This window comes from Oncorhynchus mykiss, chromosome 10 (genome assembly GCF_057628025.1).
Source record: "Oncorhynchus mykiss isolate SJ-2025 chromosome 10, ASM5762802v1, whole genome shotgun sequence".
NCBI lineage: Eukaryota > Metazoa > Chordata > Actinopteri > Salmoniformes > Salmonidae > Oncorhynchus > Oncorhynchus mykiss.
The window spans coordinates 46270791-46280188 of NC_143031.1; positions in this window are offsets into that span (position 1 = coordinate 46270791).

Sequence of the window (9398 nt, forward strand, 5' to 3'; positions counted from 1 at the left end):
ACAATGGCGAAGTCGGTCAAATGTCTTTGGAGGTGTTGGCAGAATGTTTTCGTTTGCAGAGACAATACCTGTATCTGACGTTTCTGAATTGTTGTGGACCTAAACAGATCGTTTAAAAATAATGTTGCACTGTACGCGAATTATGAAACATTGTCTACTCGGAAATTAAAACTTCAATATCCCTACTTACAGTGGTAGCATACACACTTCAATTAAAAATATCAACTGTCTTGTAATATTTGTGTGGTGGAAAAAATAACCAGTCAGGAAACGGGAGTACAGTTCAGTGTCATTTAGTAAAAACCTATCGTGCTCTACAGCTGGGCCCAATCGTGCACATGAGCCTTTCCAATTAGGTGTAACATAACACTGCTTTAATATATGACGGCTTAGTAACAGCATAGTAACTCAAATAAACATATCACCGATACTACATCTGTAATTTGTTGTATGGCTATTTCGAAAATATGAACTCAGCATGGCCAGAAAAGGTGAGGAATTTATTCTGCAATGGTTATGATACACAAGTATGTGGACACCACTTCAAGTTAGTGGATTCGGCTATTTCAGCTACACGCGTTGCTGACAGGTGTATAAAATCGAGCACAAGGCCATGCAATCTCCAGAGGCAAGTATTGGCAGTAGAATGGCCTTACTGAAGAGCTCAGTAACTTTCAACATGGCACCGTCATAGGATGCCATATTTCCAACACGTCAGTTCATAACATTTCTGCCCTGCTAGAAATTGCCCCGGTCAACTGTAACTGCTGTTATTTTGAAGTGGAAATGGCTAGGAGCAATAAAGTCTCAGCTGTAATGTGGTAGGGACTGCCATGTGCTGAAGCGCGTAGCCCGTAAAAATCGTCTGTCCTCAGTTGCAACACTCACTACCAAGTTCCAAACTTCCTCTGGAAGCAACATCAACACAATAACTGTTCGTTGGGGTAGCTTCATAAAACGGGTTTCATTGGCTGAGCAGCAGCACACAAGCCTATGATCACCATGCACAATACCATCGGCTGGAGTGGTGTAAAGCGCGCAGCTATTGAACTCTGGAGCAGTGGAAACACATTCTCTGGAGTGATGAATCATGCTTCCACATCTGGCAGATTAATCTGGGTTTGGCAGATGCCAGGAGAACGCTACCTGCCCCAATGCACAATGCCAACTGTAAAGTTTGGTGGAGGAGAAATAATGGTCTTGAGCTTTTTTTCATGGTTTGGGCTAGGCCTCTTAGTTCCAGTGAAGGGAAATCTTAACGCTACAGCATACAATGACATTCTAGACAATTCTGTGCTTCCAACTTTTTGGAAACATTTTGGGGAAGGCCCTTTTCCTGTTTCAACATGACAATGCCTCTGTGCACAAAGTGAGGTTCCATACAGAAATGGTTTGTTGGTGTGGAAGAACTTGACTGGCCTGCACAGAGCCCTGACCTCAACTCCGTCAAACACCTTTGGGATGAATTGGAATGCTGGAGTGCGAGCCAGGCCTAATCGCCCAACATCACTGGCTGAATGGAAGCAAGTCCCTGCAATAATGTTCCATCTAGTGGAAAGCCTTCCCAGAAAAGTGGAGGCTGTTATAGCAGCAAAAGGGGGAACAACTCAAAATTGATGCCCATGATTTTGGAATGAAATGTTTGACTAGCAGGTGTTCCATGTCATTTTGGTCATGTTGTGTATATATAATGTAATGTTTATGAATTAAATATTGTCAATTCGAGAAATTTGACAGTATTCAGAAGTAGCCTACAAACGTAAAAGGTGAACCGTCTGTGCTTAAACGTTGAATCGCATAAAGCAAAATACTTGAAATAGCTGATCTGTTAACTACTGTGAACTAGGTCAAATTACAATGAGAGATGGGATGAATGATAGCCTATCCTAATTTAGGCTATTTGGAAATTAAATAATAGGAAATGGATGCCTATTTTTAAAAATTATGCAAAGATTAAATACAGCAATCTTCGCTCTTCACTAATGGCAAATGATTGCATCTTATTATATTTAGCTAACTATTTTCTTCTTATGAATAACAGTGTCGTCACAAGGCTACTAGGATACGCTTGCCTTGCAATGCTGGAAACCGGAAACTGTGCAGTTTGCGGGGAGGAAAGCACATTCTCAAGTCAAGTTCACATAAATTCCACTTTTTGCACACGCACATTTTGTGGTCTATTTTGTACGTACGCACAGTTTAAAAATCCCTGATCAAGAACATTTTGGAGACCCCTCTCATGGTAGTGGAGCGATTTTTTTTTTAAATCAAACTTTCAGCAGTTACACGCATTTTGCCATGGGTCTGAGAGAAAATGTTGTCGTTTTCAAACAAATTCCTTGCTATTAGTGTCTTTACATTCTGCTATGACGTGTTCATATGCTATCTGAGCAGGACAGCTAGCCTTTTGGCGCTCCCTGCTGGTGAAAATTATATTAATAAATCACTTTTCATGAAACAAACTATCAGTCAACTGCTAAACATGAGAGAGGAATGTGACAGAGCTGTACTGCAGTGTGTTGCAGCACTTTGTAACCTACATGTTTATATTGTCATGTTACTGGATATAGCTCTTCCTAGCTACTGATGCGTGGATGAGGAATTGCCAGGACAAGAATGAGTCAATTTTGATGGAAATGTACTGAAGGAACTTCTCAGATAATACAGGTATGATGATGATGGGAACTCACAATAATGGCATTCAGTAGATGTTATTATACAAATGGAATTAACACAGGCTATGTCTAGGTGCTCTTGCTTGGACACAGAATGATGTCCACGTCCATGTGATGAGCATGCTAGCAAACCTTCAACTACTGTGGGAAAAACTAGACAACTGGCTAACTTAAACATGGCACGCCCAGAATGACACAAATATACATTTCCACAAAGTTTGCTGCTTCAGTGTCTTTAGATATTTTTGTCAGATGTTACTATGGAAAACTGAAGTATAATTACAAGCATTTCGTAAGTGTCAAAGGCTTTTATTGACAATTACATGAAGTTGATGCAAAGAGTCAATATTTGCAGTGTTGACCCTTCCTTTTCAAGACCTTTGCAATCCGCCCTGGCATGCTGTCAATTAACTTCTGGGCCACATCCTGACTGATGGCAGCCCATTCTGGAGTTTGTCAGAATTTGTGGGTTTTTGTTTGTCCACCCTCCTCTTGAGGATTGACCACAAGTTCTCAATGGGATTGAGGTCTGAGGAGTTTCCTGGCCATGGACCCAAAATATCTACTTAGTTATCACTTATGCCTTATGGCAAGGTGCTCCATCATGCTGGAAAAGGCATTGTTTGCACCAAACTGTTCCTGGATGGTTGGGAGAAGTTGCTCTCGGAGGATGTGTTGGTACCATGCTTTATTCATGGCTGTGTTCTTAGGCACAATTGTGAGTGAGCCCACTCCCTTGGCTGAGAAGCAACCCCACACATGAATGATTTCAGGATGCTTTACTGTTGGCATGACACAGGACTGATGGTAGCGCTCACCTTGTCTTCTCCGAATAAGCTCTTTTCCAGATTCCCCAAGCAATTGGAAAGGAGATTCATCAGAGAAAATGACTTTACCCCAGTCCTCAGCACTCCAATCCCTGTATCTTTTGCAGAATATCAGTCTGTCCCTGACGTTTTTCCTGGAGAGAAGTGTCTTCTTTGCTGCCCTTCTTGACACCAGGCCATCCTCCAAAAGTCTTCGCCTCACTGTGCGTGCAGATGCAGTCACACCTGCCTGCTGCCATTCCTGAGCAAGCTCTGTACTGGTGGTGCCCCGATCCCGCAGCTGAATCAACTTTAGGAGACGGTCCTGGCGCTTGCTGGACTTTCTTGGGTGCCCTGAAGCCTTCTTCACAACAATTGAACCGCTCTCCTTGAAGTTCTTAATGGCCTGATAAATGGTTGATTTAGGTACAATCTTACTGGCAGCAATATCCTTGCCTGTGAAGCCCTTGATGAGCAATGATGACGGCACGTGTTTCCTTGCAGGTAACCACGTTTGACAGAGGAAGAACAATGATTCCAAGCACCACCCTTCTTTTGAAGCTTCTAGTCTGTTATCCGAACTCTATCAGCATGACAGAGTGATTTCCAGCCTTGTCCTCGTCAACACTCACACCTGTGTTAATGAGAGAATCACTGACGTGATGTCAGCTGGGCCTTTTGTGGCAGGGCTGAAATGCCATGGAAATGTTTTTTGGGGATTCAGTTCATTTGTATGGCAAAGAGGGACTTTGAAATGAATTGCAATTCATCTGATCACTCTTCATAACATTCTGGAGTTTATGCAAATTGCCATCATACAAACTGATGCAGCAGACTTTGTGAAAATTAATATTTGTGTCATTCTCAACTTTTGGCCACGACTGTACATTACTCCCCTCCAGGAGTACCAAGTTCCTTCGGTGCAGGTTACTTGCTGTAGACTGGCTTAAACAATAAAATGAATAAACAAAGTCCACAGTCTCTCTGACTTATAACTTGACTGGAAACTACACAGTCCATGTTTTTTCTTTTCCTTATTTAACTACTGTTGTATCTCACAGGTTTGTGAACCTTTTGTCCACGCAGTGTCGTCTTCACTGTCTTGTTTTCTGTCGGGTCTTTGTCTTCGTCCGTGTCGGATGTTTCCACTTTTTGTGTTTTGCACTGTCAACGACAGAGTGCAGCAGGTTACCGCTTCTTTTCTTTTCTTTACTGTTTGGCTCCTGTTCAGGAGTCTAAAGCTGTGTCGCTGCCATCTGGTGGTGGCTAAGGTAGTTGCTGAGGTTCCAGGTGTGTGGGTGTTCTCAGTGGCCTCTACACTGCTGTAGGACCTGATTCATTTGTCGCCTGACCCATGCCGGGATAACCTCACTATCGTAGGGCTTGAGGCGGTCGTGGTGCATTATCCCTCTGTGCAGTTTTCCTTGTATCTCATACAGCACAGGGCCACGGCATACAGAGACAACGTAGGGGCTCTTCCAGGGTGCTTGGAGTATATTTTATTTTGACGCTGCTCAGAGATGCTCCCTTGAAGTTATGTGTGCTTCCTCTAGATCCAGGTTGTAGAGGAACTCTGGGACTTCCATTCTGTCAGACCTGTCCTCTGCTGCATCAGACCAGATATCCCAAGGTTGATGGGCCGCTGTTCCAAGCATCAGACTATTTGTAGTGAACCCAGTGATTGCATGCTGGGAGCTGCTGTAAGGGAACATCAGGATTGGCAACCGTTCATCCCAGTTTCACAGATTCTGGTCCATGTAGCACCGGATCATCTGGAGTAGCGTACGGTTGAACCGCTCCACCTGACCGTTGGAAGCGGGATGATAGGGAGTTTTCCTTCTCTTTGAGATCTGCAATTGCCTGAACACACTCTTGAACAGGAAACATTCAAAGTTTCAACCTTGGTCTGTGTGCAGTTCGAGTGGGGCACTGACGCAAGCGAAGTCCTATACCAGTCTCTTGGCAGTAGTTTCAGCTCCTTGGTCAGGAACAGGAAAAGCTTCAACCCACAGAGTAAACTGGTCGCTGATAAGGAGGATGTACTTGTTTCCAGAACTACACTACCAGTCCAAAGTTTTAGAACACCTACACATTCAATGGTTTTTCTTCATTTGTACCATTTTCTACATTGTATAATAATAGTGAAGACATCAAAACTATGAAATAACACATATGGAATCATGTAATAACCAAAAAAGTGTTAAACAAATCAAAATATGTTTTATATTTGAGATTCTTCAAATAGTCACCCTTTGCCTTGATGACTGCTTTGCACACTCTTGGCATTCTCTCAACCAGCTTCATGAGGTAGTCACCTGGAATGCATTTTAATTAACAGGTGTGCCTCCTTAAAAGTTAATTTATGGAATTCCTTTCCTTCTTAATGCGTTTGAGCCAATCAGTTGTGTTGTGACAAGGTAGGAGTGGTATACAGAACATAACCCTATTTGGCAAAAGACCAAGTCCATGTTATGGCAAGAACAGCTCAAATTAGCAAAGAGAAACAATGGTCCATTGTTACTTTAAGACATGAAAGTCAGTTAATCTGGAAAATGTCAAGAACTTTGAAAGTTTCTTCAAGTGCAGACACAAATACCATCAAGAACTATGATGATACTGGCTCTCATGAGGACCGCCACAGGAATGGAAGACCCAAAGTTACCTCTGCTACAGAGGATAAGTTCATTAGAGTTACCAGCCTCAGAAATTGCAGCCCAAATAAATATATATATATATTTTTTAAAGCAAGCATTCAGACAAATCAATGGGTTCTGCACACTGTAGGGTATCCGGGTGCCTATATTAGGCACATGGCTTTAATAATTTTTTGGGGTCAAACTATATTCTACCTTTTATTTCTCATGAGTGTTCATGTTGATCAATATTTAGTCTATGCTGGCCTATTGTAAATGATCAAATAAATATTAAATGATCAATGCATACAATTCTGAACATATTGTCATTTATAGTGTTAATGCAGAGGCACCAATACGTTGTCGAGTACACCGTTTTTATGTACATTCCCTTATGTCAAGCTTCTAAAGTGACTTTGGCTACTAATTCTTGTGAGGAAGTGTATTAGTGACCTGTGTTCTGTAATTAGTTACAAAACAATAGAAATGCAATTGTGTATTGCTGCTGTTTGTCTGGTATCCATAATCATCTCTGTTGACCACGAGAGCATTTTGCAGAGAAAATGGGTTGAGGCATACTATTTAGGCTCAGAATGACACGTGGCCCATTGTTTACCTTGTTACCTGGCAGCGACCACAAGGGCGTTTCAAAGAGCTGTACGTCAAGGCGAGCTCATGAATATAAGCACCCCGCCCACTCAAACTGTTCTTTCAGGTTCCTGATAGTTATAAATGAGAGAAAAGGTACAATTTCTTAAATTCGGGGGCATTTTAATAGCGTAAAATATTGTGGGTAATGTTTTGGTCATTCAAAGGCTATTTTCACTTTGGAAATAGGATGACTGAGCTGGACCTTTTTAAAGCCTGTCTTTCCCAGCACCTCTGTGGTCGGTCTTTGTTTGGTCTTCATAAAGAGGTGTGGAGACTGTACTCTATTTCAGAGGCACGAAATTCCAGTCTGAATTCCAGGACCTGTGATAACGTATAAAGTATAAAGGTGCATTCAAGTGCACACATGGACACGCAACATGGCTCTTGTTACATCAGAGGAGGATATGTTCAGAGTTGGGTCTGTATCCCATTTATCACACGTAATAACACACATTACAGTTGCTGAGGAGTTTGACATTACAGTAGCTGATGAACAGTTCCATATGATTTCAACATCTTTCTGACCGCACCCCTTTTGATTTGAACAAAACCTTCCAGAAATGTTTGGCCATGGTAGAAGTGGTCAGAAGACACAAATCTGTCATCACTAGAAAAATAATGAATAAAAGGTTTAGTTTGATATCATTTGAAAGCTTAGCTTGTCAAACTATTTTAAATTATAAATTTATTGAAATAAAAGTTCATACAAATTGTCATTTTTTTTGACACCTTTTACATCAATTATATAAATGCGTAAACCCTGATATTTTAATTAAGAATTAATTAATGTCAGAATGCTATTCCCTGCATGCTGCTGCTTCTTTCACAGCTGTGGCTCTGAAGTACTTAACATGTCATAAGTACTGTAATCTCTCATGCTGGCTGAGCCCTTGATTGAGGTGAAAGCAGTGCAGCCTCTCCCTACCTCACAGGTGAGTAAACGTTGTGCAATGGACCCTGGAAACTTTATCACAGCCAATGAGGACCGTCGATGTGGATGGGGGCGTGTTCTATCTGCTGTCTCCTGAGGTCCACGATCAGCTCCTTCGTTTTGTTGACGTTGAGGGAGAGGTTATTTTCCTGGCACCGCGACAGGAATGATGCATGTCCAACTCTGAACGTATCCCCCTCTGACGTAGCAACAGCTGACGATATCAAACATATAATACTATAGGCTTTTTGTTTTATTTTGTTCTACTGTATTATTGACTGTATGTTTTGTTTATTCCATGTGTAACTCTGTGTTGTTGTATGTGTCGAATTGCTACGCTTTATCTTGGCCAGGTCGCAGTTGCAAATGAGAACTTGTTCTCAACTAGCCTACCTGGTTAAATAAAGGTGAAATAAAATAAAATACAAAAATATGGAAATCACGTTTGACTCCGGTCCATTTTTCCATTCCATTGCAATGAACCTGTCCTCCTATAGCTCCCCCTACCAGCCTCCTCTGACACACATATGTTCAACATCATCCTCAACTTTATTTAAAGTGCATTTCAAGTTTGATTTGATTTAGTCCTATTCTTAAAATTATATTTGTGGTTGAGATGGAGACGTGAATCCAACATATCAATGATTAATTTGTAGACAAACTGGAATTAAAGCCAGACTAAGTCAGTGGCACAGACGGAACTATCCAAGCAGTAGATGCGTCTTTTAAATGTTGATATTTGGTTGTGTTGTCAACCAAACACAATTCAATATTCCTTTTGTAATATACAGTAAATTGCCTAAAGTTAAGTCTATCTTACAAACGTATGTAACGTTAAACTTTAAAACGAGTACCAGATCCATGAGCACATTTTGATTTTACTCTAACTATATAATCATTATTATTTAATCACATAAAGAATGCATGTTTAAGATGACATGCCTAGGTTGTCGCAGGTCTGTGGAGATTTTCACAATTGCTGTAGTAATCTGTACAGAATCTCAAACGGCATTGATCACTTGCACAATGTACTTTTTTAATGCAATCTCCACTACAATCCAGGTCATTTGATTCTGCTATTAGATGAAGCACAGTGATAACACGTCAATAATCGGTTGTGTACATCAAACAAAACAGCCGACTTTGTATTTCTTTTTGAACTAAACTGTGCTTTTAAATGGTTGAAAATTCAACAAACTTTTGGCTGCCTTTTTGAGTGGGCGATTATAGGTCATAATCTCATTGATCAATGTCTCAACCAAATATTACCCAATTATCCATGCTGAAATGACATAGTGTGCCCAGTGAGTTGTCTCTAACTCCACATTACTTAGATCCTGTACTTACTTCCAACTCCATTAATATAGAAATACAATTGAATACCATATCATATTAAAGTTTAACAGGCTAGTTAGTAATATGAGAAATGAAGAGACGTTAAGGGACAGATTCACTAAGCAGTTACATCCTGCAAACTTTAACACCTGTTATATTCCAGAAAGAATTATACATATAAGTTAAAACACTATCATAAAAAGTTGGGAAAAAAGTTAGCAGATTGACAATATGTAGGCTAACTTTTCTTTCTTAAAAGTTTTGTTTGTGTCTTAGCCAGGCACATATTTCAGAACAGGCTTTGGCGTTTTAGGGGCGTGTCCCACCTGCCACCTAACGATGGTGAGAAAGTCCCAGAAACTTCACG